The sequence below is a fragment of the Myotis daubentonii genome, chromosome 1 (assembly GCF_963259705.1).
Source record: "Myotis daubentonii chromosome 1, mMyoDau2.1, whole genome shotgun sequence".
NCBI lineage: Eukaryota > Metazoa > Chordata > Mammalia > Chiroptera > Vespertilionidae > Myotis > Myotis daubentonii.
Window position 1 is genome coordinate 44907127 of NC_081840.1, and position 21747 is coordinate 44928873.

The following is a 21747-nucleotide window of genomic DNA, read 5'->3' on the forward strand; positions in this document are numbered from 1 at the left end:
ATAAGGCACATTATGTACAATCCAAATATTTTAGGAAAGGGGAAAAGAATTCCTTTCCACTCCCAGGCCAGACTTGTCTCTTATCTTAATTTCATCTAATACACAACACAAATATCAGATGAGATATAATCTAAATCAGGGGTCCTCAAAGTTTTTAAACAGGGGGCCAGTTTACTGTCCCTCAGACCGTTGGAGGGCCGGACTATAGTTAAAAAAAAAAACTATGAACAAATTCCTGTGCACACAGCGGCGGCAAAAACACCCGGCGGGCCGGATAAATGTTTTCGGCGGGCCGCATGTGGGCCGAGGGCCATAGTTTGAGGACCCCTGATCTAAATCATAGTATTTGGCTTTAAAAATCTTTATTAGAGATATTATAAGAACCCACAAGATAGGAATGATTTTCTGGAACCATTTTCTCCTATGGAATGTGACGTTCTCCATTTTTTAAAAGTATATTGACTTTAGAGAGAGACATCAATTTGTTACTTCACTTATTTATGCATTCATTGGTTGATTCTTGTGTGTGCCCAGACTGGGGATCAAACCCCCAACCTTGGTGTATCCGAACAATTCTCTAACCAATGGAGCTACCTGGACAGGGCTGACATTCTCTATTTCCTAAGAGTAACAGTAGAGATTTTTCTAATCAAAATTCAGAAAGATATGACTTGAAGAACATCTGTTTACTTTGCAACTTGAGATAGCAATACAAATATTTTAACTGATTATTTTAGCTGTTCACTTTTGAGATTACTAATTCAAAGGCCTACATATTAAAACCATTTTTTTTATTTTTCAATTACAGTTGACACACATATTACATTAGTTTCAGGTGTACACACCAGTGATTAGACATTATATAACTTACTAAGTGATAATCCCAATAAATCTCATTCCCATCCATCACCATAAATAGTTATTAGAATATTATTGGCTATCCCTATGCTGTACTTTACATCCCCATGACTATTCTGTAACAACCAGTTTGTACTTCTTAATCCCTTCACCCTTTTCGCCCATCCCCCCCAACTTCCCTCTCGTCTGGCAACCTTCAAAATGTTCTCTGTATCTATGAGTCCATCTCTGTTCTGCTTGTTCATTTATTTTTTTTTTTAAATTAAAAATTTTTTTTATTGATTTCAGTAAGGAAGGGAGAAGGTGAGAGAGATAGAAACATCAATGATGAGAGAGAATCATTGATAGGCTGCCTCCTGCATGCCCCCCACTCGGGATCAAGCCTGCAACCCAGGCATGTGCCCTTGGCCGGAATCGAACCCAGGCCCTTCAGTCCATAGGACAACACTCTATCCACTGAGCCAAACCAGCTAGGGCTATTTTGTTTTTTAGATTCAATTGTTGATAGATATGTATTTATTGTCATTTTATTGTTCTTTTTTTTTCTTCTTTTTCTTAAAGAAGACCCTTTAACGTTTTTTTAAAAATGTTTTATTTATTTTAGAAAAGAATAGAGATAGAAACATTAATTGGCTGCTAGAATCAAACCAGTGACCTCTTGGTTCATGGGTTGATGCTCAACCATTGAGCCACACCAGCTGGGCTGCTTTAACATTTCATGTAAAACTGTGTTGGTGGTGATGAACTCTTCTATCCTTTTCTTGTCTGGGAAGCTCTTTATATATCCTTCGATTCTAAATGAGCGCTTGGCTGGGTAATCTTGGTTGTAGGTCCTTGCTTCTCATCACTTTGGATATTTCTTGCCACTCCTCAAAGGCCTCCATTATTTTTTTTCTGAAGGCCTACATTTTTAAAAGAGGGATGGAAATCTTTTTGTAAACATCAGCTTCTGGGTATCTCTCTGTAAAACTCTAGAAATTGTGTTTGAATTATAAAAAGTACATATCTATTTCTGTGCCTTTCTTTCTTTGTATATTTCATGTTTCTATCTTAAGACAAATCAACAAGGCTTTCTTTCTTGGTTCCTCTTTCTGCTTTTCCCTTTTTTGCTTTTTTGTGTATCTCCTCTCATTTTCTTTCTTATCTTCTATTTCTTTCCCTTAACTTTCAATAGTGAAAAACTTTTTTTTATATATATTTGTTGATTTTTATTTGCAATCTCTTTTTCAACACAATTTACAGACTCATTCCCATTCTGATTATATAAGTGCTAAGTGGCAGAAAGGTCTAGAATAAATACATCAAAACAAAGAGGCAAGCTGTGAAAGAAACTAAGTTGCGTGCAACAGTTCTGTCTGACGATGGGGGGATGTGTCAGGAAATAATACACAGTAAGACCAAGCAATTGGACAGTTTGAGCTAAAGTTCTTTCAATCATCTTTATCTTTAGCTCCATGTTTAAAGATACTTATGAACCCAATGGAATTGAAACTTCCGTTTTTGTCAGTGGGTGCTTCTCTGTACAGCTCCTCCACTTTCTTGTCTGTAAACCTACCTCCCATTCCTGTGAGCAGCTCTCTCAGATAATCTTCCTGAATGGTGCCAGTTGCGTTGTCATCAAAGTAAACAATAGCATTGCTGATGACATCTCCAGGATTTGTGCCATCTAACTTCTCACCAAACATCATGAAGAGCATGGTGAAATGTACAGGCCCTGGAGTCCGCTGGATTCTTCCCTAGAGGAGCAAGCATATCATGCAAACTTCCTTGTCACTGAAACCTCGGTTCTGATCAATCAAGTTGAAGGCCTCCTTAAACTCCTGAATCTATGACTGGTCAAACCTGACAAGCACATTAGAGAATCATTGATTGGCTGCCTCCTGCATGCCCCCCACTCGGGATCAAGCCTGCAACCCAGGCATGTGCCCTTGGCCGGAATCAAACCCAGGCCCTTCAGTCCATAGGACAACACTCTATCCACTGAGCCAAACCAGCTAGGGCTATTTTGTTTTTTAGATTCAACTGTTGTAGATATGTATTTATTGTCTGGGGCGCTTCTTGGTGGTGTGGTCTTTGCTTTTGCTGGACACGGTGGCTGTTTAATTCGCCACAGAACCCAGGCTGCCCCGCAGGAGACAACGAGCAACTCCTATGAAGCGGTGCCATGACCTGAAAAACATTTTAAAATAATTTATTTGAAAAATGATATAGAAGAAAGAGTACAGGTTTCAGATCACACAGACAGGGGTTCAAGTCCTAGTTCCTCACTTCCAAGTGAGGGACTTGAGCAAATTATCATCCCCTCTAAGATTCGGTTTCCTTAACTGTGAAGTAGGGCAATGAAGCTTACCCCAGACTTGTCAGGGTTACCTGAGATAAAGTATGTGAAACAGCCAATATGAGTAAGTGGCCAATAAACACTGGTTCACCTTCTCAATCAAATAGTTGTATGTTCTTTGTTCTTAATTTTGAAAGCAAATAAATGGAATGTTTTCTATTTCTCTCAAAAACTTGCTTTATATTTAGCAAACCTGAATTCGCTTTTTCTTCCATTAATAATTAGTTGGGGTTTTGATGGAAATGGTTTTTCCACCCATCACTGTCTAGTATCCTATTAGACAGTAGAAGTCAAATAAGTTGGCATGTGATCTCTTCTGATACATTCATGGTGCATAGTGGCCTATTAAAAGCAATTCTTGCCCTAGCTTGTTTGGCTCAGTGGATAGAGCATCGGCCTGTGGACTGAAGGGTCCCGGGTTTGATTCTGGGCAAGGCCACATGCCCAGGTTGCGTGCTCAATTCCCAGAGTGGGGCCTGCATAGGTAGCCGATCAGTGATTCTCTCCCATCATTGATGTTTCTATTTCTCTCTCCCCTCTGTCTTCATCTCTGAAATCAATACAAATTTATTTTTTTAAGCAACTCTTTGAGCACTTTCTGGTAGCAACTTTAACTCAGTATTTTACCTCCTTAGTTGACCATACTTTCATGTAATGGTTATTCACATCCTGCATAAAATTAGAGCAACCCCTTTTACAAATCTAGAGAGATGGGTGGGCTTCTATAAACTTCAAGCAATTTTCCATAAATATAACTTCTTTTAACAGAGAGATAAGAGTTAAATAGCATCCAGTTAAAAGTGTATTCTTGGGCAAGGGCCTAAAGAATTTCAATTTGGTGTTTTGGGTTGTCTTGATGTTGACTGTTTTATTCTTTTTTTAATGTGGCTATCAGTTAAAGGACACTGGCTGAGTGTTCCCACAGAGTACTAAGAGTACTTTGTCACAAAGACAAATCACACACATTCATTTTTAAAAAAATATATTTTTATTGATTTCAGAGAGGAAGGGAGAGGGAGAGACAGAAACATTAATGATGAGAGATAATCTGATCGGCCACCTCCTGCATGCCCCACATTGGGGATCGAGCCTGCAACCTGACCAGGAATCAAACCTTGACTTCCTGGTTCATAGGTCAATGCTCAACCACTGAGCCACGCCACCAGGCCACACACTTTTTTTTAAAACCTGTTTTCTTGTCATGAACGTGGGAGATCAGAGGATTTTTTTACAGGCTTGCTCTGAGCACCCAATGAGATTACCTATGTGAAAGTGCAGCCTATACTGGAGCAGCTCAGACTAGTTACAAAATAATGCCTTCGGGATACTGTCAGTCGAGGGAGGGACAGAAATAATCATCATTGCCCAATTGGCCAGGGGGAGATCTTTGAGCTCAGACCCAACCAGGGTTGATTTTTCTTTCCAAAGGAATTTTTAGGGTACACATAGCACTCAGATTAGATGACTTAGGCTTGGAGGTATGGGCTAGTGGGAGGAAAGAAAGAAAATACACTATCATAGGGTTGTTATGAAGGCAAGGTAAACATACAATAAAGATAAGCTATTATTAGACAGTAGTAAATGCTGTCCTGTTTGAGAAAGACATATCTAAGTGTCTAATAAAAGGCACTCATGCCCACTTATAGAACTAAAAGCAGGCAAAATATCCTCAAAATTATCAGAAAGAAAAAAATCCGAAGAAAACACAGAGAATCTACTGAAAGACAGTAAAAATGAAGATAAGCCAAGGAAGCATAAAAATAGAAAACAAAATAAGGTTACAGAACTAAAACTATACATAATAATTAAAATAATAAATGTGAAGGAGATGAACTTAATGAAAGAAAAATACTCAAATTAATCAAACAAACAGAATCAGTCTACAAAAAGCCACATCTAAAATCAGAAATTGATAAAGCCTAATATTGGTGATAATGGGGCAAAGCTGTCCTGGGAAAATAAATTGGTATAACATTTCTGGAAGGAAGTTAGCCTAATTGTATCAAAACGTAAAGCATTCATTCCATTGTGTTGAGCTAATCCACTCTAGAGATTAGCCTGAGGAGAAAATTGCTCAAAAGCAAAAAGCTGAGCTCAGGATGTTTATCATTGTGTGTTTATGATGAAAAAAAAAAAAAAAGCAAACAAACTAAATGCTCAACAATAGGAGACTGGTTGAGTAAACCATGGTTTATACCAGTAAATATCCTGAATGTTTGGCAAACATTAACAATCATGGTGTTAGTCTATAGCTATTGGCTTGGATATCCATCCAGTACATATTCTGAGTGAAAAAAGTCATTACAGAAGAACATGTAAGTCATGATCTCATGTATGTGAAACTATACATACAATTCTATGTGTATATACTGCATAGAGATGTCTAAAGGATGTTCACCAAAATTGTTATGGCTCTTGCTCTGGATGATTTGGGGGGGATGATTTTTATTTCCTGTTTTGTACTTTATCTTGGGTAAAAACATTGGTTGTGAGAACACTGTTTTTGTGTATGTGTCTAAAAACCTATACCCCTTTAAAGCCACTGGGTCAGCCTATGCTTCATTCCTGTCATTCTCCCAATTATAAGCTTTAGGAAGGGGAACACAATGGGTGGCTATTAGGAAAGTCATACCCAGGCAGGTTTCCTGCCTGGCGAGACCAATAGGGACTCGTCAAGTAGAACCAGCCATCTCTAGGATAGTAGTTAAAGCAACTCTTGCCCTGGCTGGGTAGCTCAGCTGGTTAAAGCATTGTCCCCCATATGCCCAGGTTTTGGGTTCAACCCCTCCTCAGGGCGCATATAAGAATCAATAAATGAATGTATAAGTAAGTGGAACAATAGTTCTGGTCTGGTGACTCTGTTGGTTGGAGCATCATCCCATGCACTAAAAGGTTGTGGGTTCGATTCCCGGTCAGGGCACATACCTAGGTTGCAGGTTTGATGCCTGGTCAGGTCACATATGGGAGGCAACCAATCTCCCACATCGATGTTTCTCCCTCCCTCTCTCTCTCCCCTGCCTCTCTCTTCCCTTCCCTCTAAAAATCAATAAGCATGTCCTTGGATGAAGATTTTTTAAAAAGTGAAAAAATATTGATATCTTTCTTTCTCTCCTCCTTACTCTCTCTCTAAAATCAATCAATAATTTTTTTTTAAAGGCAACTATTAGGACAGGAGTCAAAGAGTTGCTGAATGCAGGCCCTTCTCTGTTTGTGTGTTTGTTTTTAACAATTTCTTGGCTTCTATGGTGTTTATAGAGCAACTAGGATTTCCCCCAAATTAGAAATATTCAGCGACTAATTTCTGGGACTTCCTGAGGCTGCTCCGTGCTATCAGCTGAGGGTTCCTGCAGCAGTGGCTCCATTCGTAGCAGTGTAACAGGGTGAGTCTAGAACAGTGGTTCTCAACCTTCTGGCCCTTTAAATACAGTTCCTCATGTTGTGACCCAACCATAAAATTATTTTCGTTGCTACTTCATAACTGTAATGTTGCTACTGTTATGAATCGTCATGTAAATATCTGATATGCAGGATGGTCTTAGGCGACCCCTGTGAAAGGGTCATTCGACTGCCAAAGGGGTCGCAACCCCAGGTTGAGAGCCTCCTAATGCTTTTATTTATTGTCTGACTCTTAAAAAAAAAGCATCAATTACTTTTGTAAAAACAACTAAGCTAAGCTATTTTGTAAAGGATAGAGTGGTCAACTGTGTCCCAGTATGATAAGGACTGAGACTGGTCCACTGGATGCAACACAGGGAGGTTAGTAAGGGACCGGATCAAAAACAGTGTCTGTGTGGCGGGGGCAGGGGAATGGCTTAAGAGAGAGGAGAAGTGAGGAAGTGGAGAGAGTAATTTTGGACAACTATTTCTGGAAGTTCGGCCATGACAAGAAGACAGGACACAGAGCAATGTGTGACTGAAGAAAGGAATGAGGAGGCAGGAAGAGGTATTTAATTTTTTGTTTGTTTTTGTTTATTTTTAAGATTGAAAAGAGCCTGTAGAGCCTGGCTGATGTGGCTCAGTGGTTGAGCGCCGACCCATGAACCAAGGGTCTCTCTGGTCTGATTCCCAGTCAGGGCACTTGCCCGGGTTGTGGGCTCAATCTCCAGTAGGAGGTGTGCAGGAGGCAGCCAATTGATGTTTCTATCTCTCTACCCCTCTCCCTTCCTCTCTCTAAAATCAATAAAAACATTTTTAAAAAAGAGAGACACATCGATCTCTCTCTCCCTCCCCCTCCCTCCCTCCCTTCCATTCTCTCTAAAAGTCAATGGGGAAAATATCCTCATGAGAGGATAGAGAGAGAGAGAGAGAGAGAGAGAGAGAGAGAGCCTGTAGATAAGAAGTGGATGATTCCCCAGGGAAAGGGGATGCTTGCTCCATAGTGGCAGTACCTGGTAGGCGGGGAGGGGGTGAAAACCAGAGCACCAGGAAAGGAGCTGGCCTTAAACAGAAAGAGGAATGCTGTACCTGGAAAGGAGGAAAAGCCATGTAGAGGTCAAATGGAGACCAGAGATTGGAATAAAGATGGGCCTGCAGGGGTCAGTGCCACCGTATAGTTTTGAACTGGGAGCACTCACCCTGTTCGACTCTAAAATGGGAAAGCTGCCTGTGATGGAAATGTTCATTATCTTGACTGTGGTGGTTTCACAGGCACAAACACACGTTAACACTCATCAAACTGTCCACTTTAAACCGTGCAATTTATGGTACATCAATTATACCTCAATAAAGTCGTGAAGAATTTCTTTTTGTGCTTTTAAACTGGCATGCCTCCGTCAACAGGGGGCGTGGTTGTGCACCACAAGATGAAAAATGGTTTTCCTGTGTTTTCGTTTCGTGGTTTTGTTTTTCCTGATCTTTTCTCGGATAACGGAGCTCTTAGTTACAGGCATTAAAAGAAAGGAATTAAGTAATTACAGGCATGAAGATACAGGCAAATGGATGTGCAAAGGTTAGAGTAAAGCCCAGAGCTGCTGAAATATCTCCGTGCCGGAGTAGCAAGCATTTATAGACTCAGCCAGGGAAAGGATGAGATAGCAAGACAAAAGCGTTTCTTCACAGTCATGTGGGAGCCAAGTATAGGATTCTCGGATGGCAAAGATTACAGTTGCTGCCTTCCAGGAAACAGGTTTGCCACCCGTTTTTGTGAGCAGGTCAATGCCGAGACACACATCAGCCGAACGGCTGATTGAAGATGTGAAGGGTACAGAATTGAGAAGAGGCTTTTTTGCACACACGCTAGTTGAGGACTTTCCTGCAGCCCGGGCAGAGGAGCCCTTGGCCCCTGGCCGACAGGATGGTTGTTCTCTCCCCTGTGAACTCCTCAGTGTAACATTTTGGGGCAATTCGTTTCTTTTCTTTGGGTCTCCGTTTTCTCATCTAGTCCTTGCCTTTCAGAATTAAAGTGAAAGATTCTAATGAAAACATTGAAAAAGTAAAAGGAACTGTCTGTAAATAAGCGATCTTAATGCAACTGGACGACAACCGACAACACAAGAGGTGAAAAGGTTACCACACCCTGGGCCCCCTCTGTCTCTTCCAGATACTTGTGGCCAGTTTTGTTGATTGTGGACACTGGCAAATGACTCCTTCCTTCCACCCAAGGCCCCATCCACCTTACTTATCATAACAATACCATGGCATTATCAGCCCTTCTTACAGCTGTGTAAAAAGAGGTATAGTTTAAGTGTCTCTCCTTGGGTTACAAGCTAATAACACAGAAGATCTGGGATTTGAACCCAGAATTCAAAGATATACATATATTTTTTATTGATTTCAGAGAGGAAGGGAGAGGGCAAGAGAGATAGAAACATCAATGATGAAAGAGAATCATTGGTCAGCTCCCTCATGCATGCCCCCTACTGGTTATCAAGCCCGCAACCCAGGCACGTGCCCTGACTGGGAATCGAATCGTGACCTTCTGGTTCATGGGTTGATGCTCAACCACTGAGCCACACTGCCTGGGCTGTCTGCTATCTTTTAAAACACTAGTATCTCGGCAGTGCACTCAGCGGTCCTGCAGATCTTTCTCTTGCTTCAATAGTGTTTGAGCTGAACAGACCTAGGGAGGCCCCTTCCTGCAGCCTCCCACCACCTTCCGACTTCTTTTCCAGCAGTAACCTTCAGAGCCATCTTCTGCCTCCAAGACCAGTCAGCATTATTTATTGAGCTTAACTCCAATTGCCTAGCAACCATGAGCTCCCAGATTCCTTAGAATTTTTCCACCAAGGAGGAGGCCACTGTCGGCCACCTGGTCAACCTGCATTTGCGGGCCTCTTGCATCTACCTCTCTCTGGGCTATTTCAACCATGACTATGTGGCTCTGGAGGGTATGGGTCACTGTCTCTGAGAGTTGGCCAAGGAAGAACTGAAGGGCACCCAGAGTCTCTTGAAAATGCAAAACCAGCATGGTGGCCACACCCTCTATCAGGACTTGCAGAAACTGTCCAAAGAAGAACCTGAACCAAGCCCTTTTGTGTGTTTTTTAACCAAGCCCTTTTGGATCTGCATGCCCTGGGTTCTGTCCACACAGACCCCCATCTCTGCAACTTTCTGGAGAACCACTTCCTCGATGAGAAGGTGAAAGTCATCAAGAAGAAGGGCAACTACCTAACAACCTCCACAGGCTGACTGGCCCCCAGGCTGGACGAGTATCCCTTCAAAAGGCTCACCCTCAAGCATGATTAGAAGTCTTTGAAGTCCAGAAGCCTTTGAGGGTTTCCTCTGCATACCCTGGTGTCAGGATTGTACCTGAGCCTCTCCCAGTAGCCACTAGGCCAGTGATGGCAAACCTTTTGAGCTCGGCGTGTCAGCATTTTGAAAAACCCTACCTTAACTCTGGTGCCGTGTCACGTATAGAAATTTTTTGATATTTGCAACCATAGTAAAACAAAGACTTATATTTTTGGTATTTATTTTATATATTTAAATGCCATTTAACAAAGAAAAATCAACCAAAAAAATGAGTTCGCGTGTCACCTCTGACACGCGTGTGATAGGTTCACCATCACTGCACTAGGCAGCCTTTTAATCACCCTGGAGCCCTCTCCCATGCTATGGACCAAATGGAAGCAAAAAAATGTTGGCAGAAAAAAACCAAAAAACATGCTAGCATCTCTACAGTAGTCATTAGTCACATGTAACTATTTAAATTAAATTAATTAAGATGAACCCAAATAAAAATTTCAGTTGCTTACTAGCCACACATCAAGTGCCCAATAGCCATGTGTTGCTACCATATTGGACAGCACAGATGTAGAATTTTCCATCATTACAGAAAGTTCTCATGGACAGTGCTGCTAGCATATTATTGTCATGCATCAGGAAGATACAGTTAGGCAGACGAAACACTTACCTTTACCTGAGTCTGTCCCTCTTTTATCGTTATTGTCTAATTCTGAATATGCTTTCTAGTCTCCCTTCAGTCTTGTACCTGAGCATCCACAGGGCATGCCTGAGGCTGGCCAGCTGGCTCTGCCAGGCACCCAGCACACAGGGCAGACACCAGGATTGTTATGACAAAGACTGATAGTGACATGTTGCCCAAGCCCCTCTGAAGCAATCTGTAGTGACAGTACCAGCGTAGGAAGTGGACAGCCTGTTTCTGCAAATCTGCTGTATCCGTCAGAAGCAGAAAGGATAAAGGGAGAAAGTAAGAAGTGAAGTGAGGGGAAGAGAGTAGTAGTTACTAAAAACTTGATGATCAAATTGTCTTCTTAGTTCTTCCAGGCACAAAAATTTATCCTTCAAACCATGAAGGAGATAGATTTCATGTATGTTCCTACAAGTGGGAGGAATTTCATAGTCGCTCACTCTCTTAAAACATGAATCACACATGAATTTATACAGTTCTGGATCAAATTATGTGTTAAAACTACATCCTCCTGATGATGAAGACCCTAAAATTAGTGTTAGAACAACATGGTGCTCTAAAAAAGGGGGATGGAGGGAGGCCATGGATGACTGTCACCTTACCTGTTCCTGTCAGCACCTAGTCTACCTATTCTTTCCTCCCTACTTGGTACTCACCCTTCCACAGAAATCTTTTATACCCATGGGAGAGTTATTTGAGGACTGGTAAAGCTTTCGGCACTCTTTCTGACATCGTACCATCTAAGCCACAAACTGTCCACCATGCAATTGTAACAACTTTTACCTGCATTGCTTCTCTGGCTAGTTTCTTTAGTTCTTTGTGTAATTTAGGAAGTAGCATTTTCAGAACATTATAAAACACTCCTTAAGTAATTTGGAGGTGCTCTTTTGCAAGGGCCTGCCTCACTCCCGTGAGTATTATTTAAAAACACTGCCTCTGGACTCTTGGTCTTTAATTTGAAACTTTTGTAGCTGCTTCAGCCCTTCCTTCCCATTGAGAGCCTGTGGCCTTGCTCCAAAAAACACTAAATGTCTTCCTCTAAGTATCCAGGCTTGTTTTGGTTTCCTACAACTGAGCTGTCACTCTCCGCACTGCTGTAGGCAAAGCCCACTGGGAGGAAAACAGACATGGGCCTCCGCGGCACCACACGTGGAGAGCTTGGAAACCACTTGGAGGAGCAGCTGGGTGAAAGCAGCAGGCCTCCCTGGGGTTCCTGGTCCCACCCTGTTGGGATACAAAGGACACTGGAAGCCTGAGCTGATCGTTTCTCAAGGGTCTGGCATCTTGCTCTGTTGTCCCAGTGGCTGCGATGATAATTTTCCAGGCTTTCAAACTGGGTCAACAAGCTTTGTTTGTCCAGAGAGCTCCCCTGGGAGGACGCTCGAAGAAAAGCAGGCTGACAGGGACGTTTGACCAGGTGATTCTTTTTGCTGGCTTTTAGCCTGAGGAAATATTATCAGTATTCAGTCCAGGTTTGGAGAATTAAAAGCTGCCCAGCATCTGGGCTGCATTAACATACACCAGTGTTATTAGTTAAGTGTTAACCACACTGCCAATGGAGGCTCTTGCCATTCGAGAACCGAACAGATGACTTGGGAAGGCCCTGAACCAAGAGGTCCACCTCTTATAGATAAAGGAAGACAACAAGCCTGTGCTCTGAATCTAGTCATAGAAGCTTCCATTAATTCTGTGAGTGTCACCTGATCCATTTCTTTATTTATTAAGCAATGGAGTCACACTGGGTCAGTATTTCTGAAATTTATGAAGTTACAGACCCTAAGAACCTATCTGAAGACTTACAGACCCCAATTTTTAAAGTTTCTCATAGCAGCATTATTCATACTGACCAGATTGTGGAAACAAACCGAATGTCCATCAACTGGGTAAATGATGGATACAATGGAAGAAATATTCAACCATAAAAAAGAAATGAAGTGCTACCCAGCCAGTGTGGCTGTGGTTGAGAGTTGACCTATGAACCAGGAGGTCATGGTTTGATTTCCAGTCGGGGCACATTCTCAGGTTGTGGGCTCGATCCCCAGTGTGGGGCGTGCAGGAGGCAGCCAATCCATGATTCTCTCTCATCATTGATGTTTCTATCTCTCCCTCTCCCTTCCTCTCTGCAATCAATAAAAAAATATTTTTGAAAAGGAAAAAAAAAGAAGTGCTAATACATGCTATGACATGGATGAACCTTGGAAACATGCTACATGAAAGAAGCCAGACACAAAAGGCCACATGTCATGTTATTCCATTTGTATAAAACTAGAGGCCCGGGGCACAAAAATTTGTGCACTGGGGGGGGGGGAAGGGGAGGAGGGAGGGTCCCTCAGCCCAGTCTGTGCCCTCTCGCAGTCTGGGACCCCTCAGGGGATGACCACCTGCTGGCTTAGGCCCACTCCCCAGGGGATTGGGCCTAAGATGGCAATAAGACATCCCTCTGGCAGCCCGGCAGCCCTCGGGCGATGTCCACGTGCCAGCGGGGAGCAGGCCTAAACTGCAGTTGGACATCTTTAGCGCTACTGAGGAGGCAGGAGAGGCTCCCACCACCACCGCTGTACTGGCAGCCATCAGCCTGGCTTGTGGCTGAGCAGAGCTCTTCCCATGTGAGAGTGACCTGACCACCAGAGGGCAGCTCCTGCATTGAGCATCTGCCCCCTGGTGGTCAGTGTGTATCATAGTGACCAGTCATTCCCAGTCCTGCTGTTAGGGTCAGTTTGCATATTACCCTTTTACTATATAGGATAGAGGCCTGGTGCACGGGTGGGGACAGGCTGGTTTGCCCTGAAGGGTGTCCCGGATCAGAGTGGGGGTCCTGCTTGGGTGCCGGGCCAACCTGGATGAGGGGATGATGGCTGTTAGCAGCTGGTCACACCCCCTTCGGGGGGGGGTCCCCACTGGGGTGCCTGGTCAGTCTGGGTGAGGGGCTGAGGGCTGTTTTCAGGCTGGCGGGTGACTGAAGCTCCCAACCGCTCCTTTTTTTCTTTTTTTTTTATTCTGGGATTTATTTACCTTCTATGGCTGTCACTGGAGCTGAGAGCCGGCTTTAGCTCTGAGGCTCGGCTCTAGCTCTGAGACCTCGACTGCTGAAAGCAGGTATCTAGGCTTTGTTTTGCTTCTATAATTGAAACACTGTTGCAACTCCAGCTCTGAGGCCCGACTGCTGAAAGCAGGTTTCTGGGGATTGTTTAGCTTCTATAATTGCAACATAGTTGCTTAGAGTGCAGCTCAGAGCTGGGCGGTGGCAGGCCGGGAACCTTGGCTTCCTCCATCACTGGAGCAAGCAAGCCTCCTGTTCGCTTCAGCTGCCTGGCTGCTGGCTGCCATCTTGGTTGGCAGTTAATTTGCATATCGCCCTGATTAGCCAATTGGAAGTGTGTCGGAGGTACGGTTAATTACCATGTTTGTCTATTATTAGATAGGATGTCCAGAATAGACAAATCCAAAGAGACAGAAAATAGATTAATAGTTGCCAGGGTCTGGGGGAGAAAGGAATGGGCATCAGGATTTTTGGGGAGGTGATAAAAATGTTCTGGAATTATATGGTAATGATGGTTGTGAATCATCAACCTTGTACATATACTAAAACCCACTGAATTGTATACTTTAAAAGGATAAATTTTATGGTATTTGAATTATATTTCAATTTTTAAAGTTACATGATATTATTTTAGTTGATTGTCGGGTACCAAGATAAATTTTGTGTGGGACACTGAATACCAGACTCACTTATCAGGTGGCTAGCCAGGTGGTCCAGTGTTTATGTTAACTTTAGATGATCATGGAAGAATATCTAAAATTAAAAATATTAATAGATCATTTCTGGACCTCAAGAACTCATCAGTGGAACTTTCAAGGGTCCTAAACCCCAATTTGAGAAACATTGGCCCAGATAATCTCCCAGGATTTGTTATCCTTTTACATGTTGTGTGATGAAGACTTTTCCTAAGGTGCTTTCCAAAGACAAAGCATGGACAGTGACACCTTGGAATTTACAAGTCCCTAGGCTAAGCCTTGGTAACAAATGCAAATTACCATCTCCACTCCAGGTAGTTAGCTAAACATATGTTCTACGAAGACAGAAATGCATAAGTCCCATAATGAGATGAAAAAGGAGCTTGCTACCAGGTAATTTCATGTGGAAAATTCTGAGGAATGCCTCGTGCTGGGGCCTCACTTGGGTCATAGATGGACCACCCCTGATTTAAATACCCAAGACCTTCCAAAAGGGTACCTAGCAATGGAATAAAGATGGATGTTGCCAACCTAAATCAGAGGGGAGGGCCTGTGGGCATTTATGTGAGCAAGGGGGCTTTCCCACATAGTCTGTTTGGGCATGAGCAAAAGTCGAGTACAAGACATGGTTCAAGGTTGGGTCTTCTATTTAATAAACTGCCGGACACTGTCTCAAGTCTTTGATCTTTGGTTTTCTCACCTAGAAAAAAAATCAGAAACTACCCCACTTCTTGGACTGGTCATTCAGATGAGTTCCTTTCATCAAACTCTTACCGAGCACCTGTTTCTCATGCATTAGAGACTGAGCTAGTGTTGGGAGGAAACCAGCGTGGCCCCTGCCCTTAGGGAGTCCATAGCCTGGTGGTGGAGACTATTATACTGTTATGGAAAGAAACATTATATTTAAAAGATTTTGAGAACTATTGAATACTATAAAATAAAAGATAATAGAATATCTTGATTATTGAGTATGAGTCAATAGTTGATCTGATTCCTGGCTCTGGTATTTCTCTAATAAGAATATTTTTGTAGAATTAAGCATGGGGCAGTTATTGAATACCATTTACCTGGAAATTGATTCACCAACTCCCATAAAGATATGTTCATATTGTGCCCACTAGGTGTCTCATTATTTTGCAAGAAAATAGAAACAGCACATTTCCACCTGTGTCATGAGTCAGCTTGGCCAAAATCTCAGCCACTTTCTAGTAATCATTGTGTAAAATGCCAGTATGTGACTGCCTCTTATTTGAGAAGGGAAGATGTCTTTGTGGATCTTCTCCTTCTCAAAAACCACGTACCTGCAAACTTTTTTCTACGAAAGCCAGAACTAGGAAGACCAAGTAGGAATTCTTCCACAAAATGGGCACTCAGACCTTATAGACAGCAGCACTGGATCTTCACTCTTTTCCTGGCCTACTGTTTAGCTGTCGTCTGCCTATGAGCTGACATCCCCAAATCACATAATATACTTACTATCTGTGTGCCAGGCAGAAAGTATTCTTCCTTATTCAATTCAGAAAGAGTTCATTTTCACAATACAACCCAGGGTCTCTTCTTACCTTGTGTTTTCAGGTTTGTGAATGATACACAACTGCTTATCCCAATATTTTCATCTTCATTGTGCATAAGTTTTCCTTAAATGGTCTATGGAAGAACTCTGTCTAGGGGCGACTTCAGAGAGGAAGGCACCAGATAACAAACAGGAGACTAATGCCTTTAAAAATCTACTGCAACTTTAAGAGCTCATCACATCAGGCTTTCGCACGCTACTAATGGGAATGTAAATGGATCTAAACTTTCTGCAATGCAATTTGGCAGTATCTTTGAAACATGCATCTAAAAGTTTATGTCTGTCAGAATCTCAAAAGGAAAGAGATTTCATGCAGGATGACTTTAATAAAGGAACTACTTGCAGGCCAGGTTAAGGGAGTAAACAAGGGATGCTGAGGCACCTAGAGAAGAACAGTGGGAAGCTTTTACCATTCCTAGGGATAACAGGACAAAGGTTGGAAATAAGCTTATGAAATCTGTAAGAGATGGAAGGGTAGAGGAGGAACCACCAAGAAAGGGGGCTGGGCAGGAGATGGGGCGGGGCATGCAGCCACTGCCTCAAAACAGGAAGACAGCGGAGGATATACCCACACTTCTCTTTCTTTTGGCCCTCTCATCTCCTCCTGGTGCCACTCATCAAATCCCAAAAGGCAAACGATATTGGAGATGCAATCTATAAAAACAGAATGAAGAAAAGCAGAGAAAAGGTGGGGTTAGCAATGGCAAATAACCAACACAATCCTATAATAACATTTCTAGGAAAATATCCCAGGGACATAATAAAAAATGAAAGCAAAGAATTATGCAAGGACATATTTCATAGAGTTATCTGTAAGGATGAAAAAAAAAGTGAAAACAAGCTAAATATCCTATCTAATAAAAGAGAAACATGGTAATTAGCATACAACCGCTACCCTTCCCATTGGCTAATCAGGGTGATATGCAAATTAACTGCCAGCCAAGATGGCGGCCGGCAGCCAGGCAGCTTGAAACTAACATGAGGCTTGCTTGCTTCAGTGACGGAGGAAACCAACGTTCCCCGCCTGCCTTACCGGCCTCTGAGCCTGCAGTTTGAAACATTGTAACAAATATAGAAGCTAAACAAAACCCCAGAAACCTGCTTTCAGCGAGCCGGGATCTCAGAGCTGGAGTTATACAATGTTTCAATTATAGAACCCAAACAAACCAGATACCTGCTTTCAGCAGCAGAGGTCTCAGAGCTGGAGCCAGAGCTAAAGCTGGCCCAGAATAGAAAAAAAAAAGAAAAAAAGGAGCAGTTGGGAGCTTCAGTCACCTGCGATCCTGAAAACAGCCCTCAGCCCCTCACCCAGACTGGCCAGGCACCCCAGTGGGGACCCCCACCCTGAAGGGTGTGTGACCAGCTGCAAACAGCCATCATCCCCTCACCCAGGCTGGCCAGGCACCCCAGTGGGGACCCCCACCCTGATCCAGGACACCCTTCAGGGCAAACCAGCCAGCCCCACCCATGCACCAGGCCTCTACCCTATATAGTAAAAGGGTAATATGCCTCCCAGCACCGGGATCAGCAGAGCCGCGAGGCCTCCGAGCACCGGGATCAGCGGAACCGAGAGGCCTCCCGGCACTGGGATCAGAGTGACAGGGCAGCGCCCAAACCCCCTGATCGTTCTGTGGCTCTGTGTGTGACAGGGGGCAGGGCCACAACCTCCCTATCCGCCCTGCTCTGTTCGTGACAGGGGAAGGCGCCCCAACTTCCTGATCAGCCCTGCTCTGTGCCTGATAGGGGGAGCTCCCCAACCCCCTGATCACCCTGCGGCGCCCCAATCCCCTGATCGGCCCTGCTCTGTGTGTGATGGGGTAGAGCCATAACTTCCCTATCGGCCCTGCCCTGAGTGTGACAGTGGCGGCGCCCCAACCCCCTGATCGGCCCTACTTCGTGGGTGATAGAGGGCGGCGCCCCAACCCCCTGATCCGCCCTGCTCTGTGTGTGACAGGGGGCGGTGCCCCAACTCCCCTATCGGCCCTACTCTGTGAGTGACAGGGGGGAGCTCATGAACCCCCTGATGGGCCCTGCTCTGTGCGTGACAAGGGGGAGCTCCCCAACCCCCTGATGGGCCCTGCTCTGTGTGTGACAGGGGGTGGCCCGCAACCTCCCAATCCGCCCTGCTCTGTGCATGACAGGGGGTGGTGCCCCAACTCCCCAATCAGCCCTGCTCTGAGCCCGACCAGGGGCTGCACCTAGGGATTGGGCCTGCCCTCTGCCACCAGGGAGCAGGCCTAAGCCAGCAGGGCGTTATCTCCTGAGGGGTCCCAGACTGCGAGAGGGCACAGGCTGGGCTGAGGGACGTCCCCTCCCCCCCGAGTGCACAAATTTTTGTGCACCGGGCCTCTAGTCTATCTAATAATAGAGTAATATGCGAATTGGCTGGGATGCCATCACAGTAATGATCAATCAGCAGGCTACATGCACAGCAGGCTGCATGCACAGCAGGCATGGGTGGGCGGGGACTTGCAGCTTTGGGGATGGGGGCAGGGACTTGCAGCGTTGGGGACGTGATGGTGGCTGCTGCTTGCCCAAGGCCGGCCCGGAGCTCAGGCAAGCCATCGATGGCCCCTGCCTCTGTGAGGGCCTGAGGCTCAGGCAATGAGGGCCGGGTGAGGCTCAGGCAAGCCACAGTGCCTGCAAAGGCCAAGGCTCAAGTAGCCTCATGACTGGCAGTGGCAGCAGCAGAGGCATGATGGGACATCACCTTCCCTGATTGCCAGGTTGCCTCCTGCAGAGGGAGGCCAGAGTCAGCAGCAGCAAGGGGGTGATGGGGGCAGTACCTTTCCCTGATCAGCCGGTTGCCTCTGGCAGAGGGAGGCCAGACTGTGGCTTAGGCTTGCTCCCCGTGGGGAGCAGGGCCTAAGCCATCAGTAGGACATCCCTTGAGGGCTCCCAGACTATGAGAAGGGGCAAGCTGGGCTGAGGGATTCTTCCCCCCCACCCCCAGTGCACAAATTTAATGCACTGGGCCTCTAGTTCCGTAATAAGAGACTAGATGGATAAATGATAGTGTATCCCTACTTTGGAATATCATTGCGCCATTATAAACATTTTGGAAGAAGCTGTGATGATATGCAGAAATGCTTACAGTGGCTCAGTTGGTTAGAGCATCATCCCCATATGCCAAGGTTGTGGGTTCAATCCCCCATTAGGGCACATACAAGAAACAACAAATGAATGTATAAATAAATGGAAGAACAGGTCTCTCTCTTTCTCTCTTTCTCTTTCTCTCTCTCTCAAACCAATAAATTAAAAGAAAAAAAGGCCTGGCTGCTGTGGCTTAGTGGTTTAGTGTCAATCTATGAATCAGAAGGTCATGGTTCGATTCCTGGTCAGGGCACATACCCGGATTACGGGCTTGATCCCCAGTGGGGGATGTACAGGAGGCAGCCAATCAATCAATCAATAATTTTCTTTCATCATTGATGTTTCTATCTCTCTCTCTCTCTCTCTCCCTTCCTCTCTGAAATCAATAAAAAATATATTTAAAAAGAAAGAAAGGACACAAATGTGTATGGATAGTATTCAATTCCATGAACACCTATATGCAAAGGGAAAAACACCTACAAAGTTAAAATATTTATTTTTTATGATAGAATTACATTTTTCTTCATAACTTCCAATGTTTTTCCTTTGTCTTTAATATTAAAATAAGCATGGGATACTTTTGTGGAAAAAAATCAATGCCAAAAAGGAGAGCTTATTTCTCATTGAAATAGACTCTGCTCAATTTAAAATATTTATAAGGACACATAGTTGTTTAAGTAAATTAAAACCAGTGACATGAGGGTAAACTTCGATCTGTGCCTCTTTGATATCCATGGGGAAAAATAGTCAGTCCATTTCTACATTACATCAAATATCTAGATATTAGATGATTTGTATTTTTGACAACCCTTTGTACTCTTCACTTGAATGGTAGGTATCATGTTAATTTGGCTTTAGTTGGCCTCATCCTTATCTGGTAACTCTGGAAAAGCCAAGAAGTTTTAATAAACCAAATGATAAAAATAATAATGTTCTCTCTTTTAACTCTTATAGTTTAGTGTTCAGTATAATTATTAAATTATACTTTATTTTTTATCAATTAGGCAAGTAATACACAAATAAATTCTTGTTTTAAGGATTCAAACAGTATAAAGAATACAAAAGTTCCCCTGCTCACACCTGGTCTCCTCCTCTTAGGTAACCTATTTTTAGTTTGTCTGTAACTCTCAAGACATTTGCTTATTATTTACATGCATAGATATGCATATAGAAATATATAGTTTTTTTCTAAGTAAATGATGTTATATTGTACACTAGAGGCCCGGTGCACAAAAATTTGTGCACTCGGGGGGGGGGGGGGAAGGAGGGGGAGCCCTCAGCCCGGCCTGTGCCCTTTTGCAGTCTGGGACCCCTCGGGAGATAATGCCCTGCTGGCTTAGGCCTGCTCCCGGGTGGCAGAGGGTAGGCCCAATCCCTAGGTGCAGCCCCTGGTCGGGCTCAGAGCAGGGCCGATTGGGGAGTTGGGGTGCCGCCCCCTGTCATTCACAGAGCAGGGCAGATTGGGAGGTTGTGATGCCAACCTCAGTCACGCTCAGGGTAGGGCCGATTGGGGGGTTGGGGCACCGCCCCCTGTCACACTCAAGGCAGGGTCGATGGGGAGGTTGTGGCGCCACCCCCTGTCATGCACAGAGCAGGGCCAATCAGGGGGTTGGGGCACTGACCCCTGTCACACACAGAGCAGGGCCCATTAGGGGGTTGGGGAGCTCCCCCCTGTCACACACAGAGCGGGGCCCATCAGGGGGTTGGGGAGCTCCCCCCTGTCACGCACAGAGCAGGGCCCATCAGGGGGTTGGGGAGCTCCCCCCTGTCATGCAAAGAGCAGGGCCGATCAGGGGGTTGAGGAGCTCTCCCCTGTAACTCACAGAGTAGGGCCGATAGGAGAGTTGGGGCACCGCCCCCTGTCACACACAGAGCAGGGCAGATCAGGGGGTTGGGGTGCCTCCCTCTATCACCCACAGAGCAGGGCCGATCAGGGGGTTGGGGCACTGCCACTGTCACACTCAGGGCAGGGCCTGTGTGTGGGGTGGGGAGGTTGGGGCACCGCACCCTGTCACACACAGAGCAGGGCCAATCAGGGGGTTGGGGAGCTCACCCTATCAGGCACAAAGCAGGGCTGATCAGGAAGTTGGGGTGCCTTCCCTTGTCATGAACAGAGCAGGGCAGATAGGGAGGTTGTGGCCCCACCCCTTGTCAAACACAGAGCCACAGAACGATCAGGGGGTTTGGGCGCTGCCCCCTGTCACGCTGATCCCGGTGCCGGGAGGCCTCTCGGTTCCGCTGATCCCGGTGCTCGGAGGCCTCGCGGCTCCGCTGATCCCGGTGCTGGGAGGCATATTACCCTTTTACTATATAGGATAGAGGCCTGGTGCATGGGTGGGGCTGGCTGGTTTGCCCTGAAGGGTGTCCTGGATCAGGGTGGGGGTCCCCACTGGGGTGCCTGGCCAGCCTGGGTGAGGGGATGATGGCTGTTTGCAGCTGGTCACACACCCTTCAGGGTGGGGGTCCCCACTGGGGTGCCTGGCCAGCCTGGGTGAGGGGATGATGGCTGTTTGCAGCTGGTCACACACCCTTCAGGGTGGGGGTCCCCACTGGGGTGCCTGGCCAGTCTGGGTGAGGGGCTGAGGGCTGTTTTCAGGATCGCAGGTGACTGAAGCTCCCAACTGCTCCTTTTTTTCTTTTTTTTTTCTATTCTGGGCCAGCTTTAGCTCTGGCTCCAGCTCTGAGACCTCTGCTGCTGAAAGCAGGTATCTGGTTTGTTTGGGTTCTATAATTGAAACATTGTATAACTCCAGCTCTGAGATCCCGGCTCGCTGAAAGCAG

The 21747-nt window shown here is 45.1% G+C and overlaps 1 pseudogene; it reads right to left on the bottom strand.

Annotated features, from left to right (window-relative positions):
• Positions 1 to 1495: 1495 nt before the first annotated feature.
• LOC132238720 (myosin regulatory light chain 12B-like) overlaps positions 1496 to 21747 on the bottom strand; it is a 76609-nt pseudogene continuing 56357 nt past the window's right edge.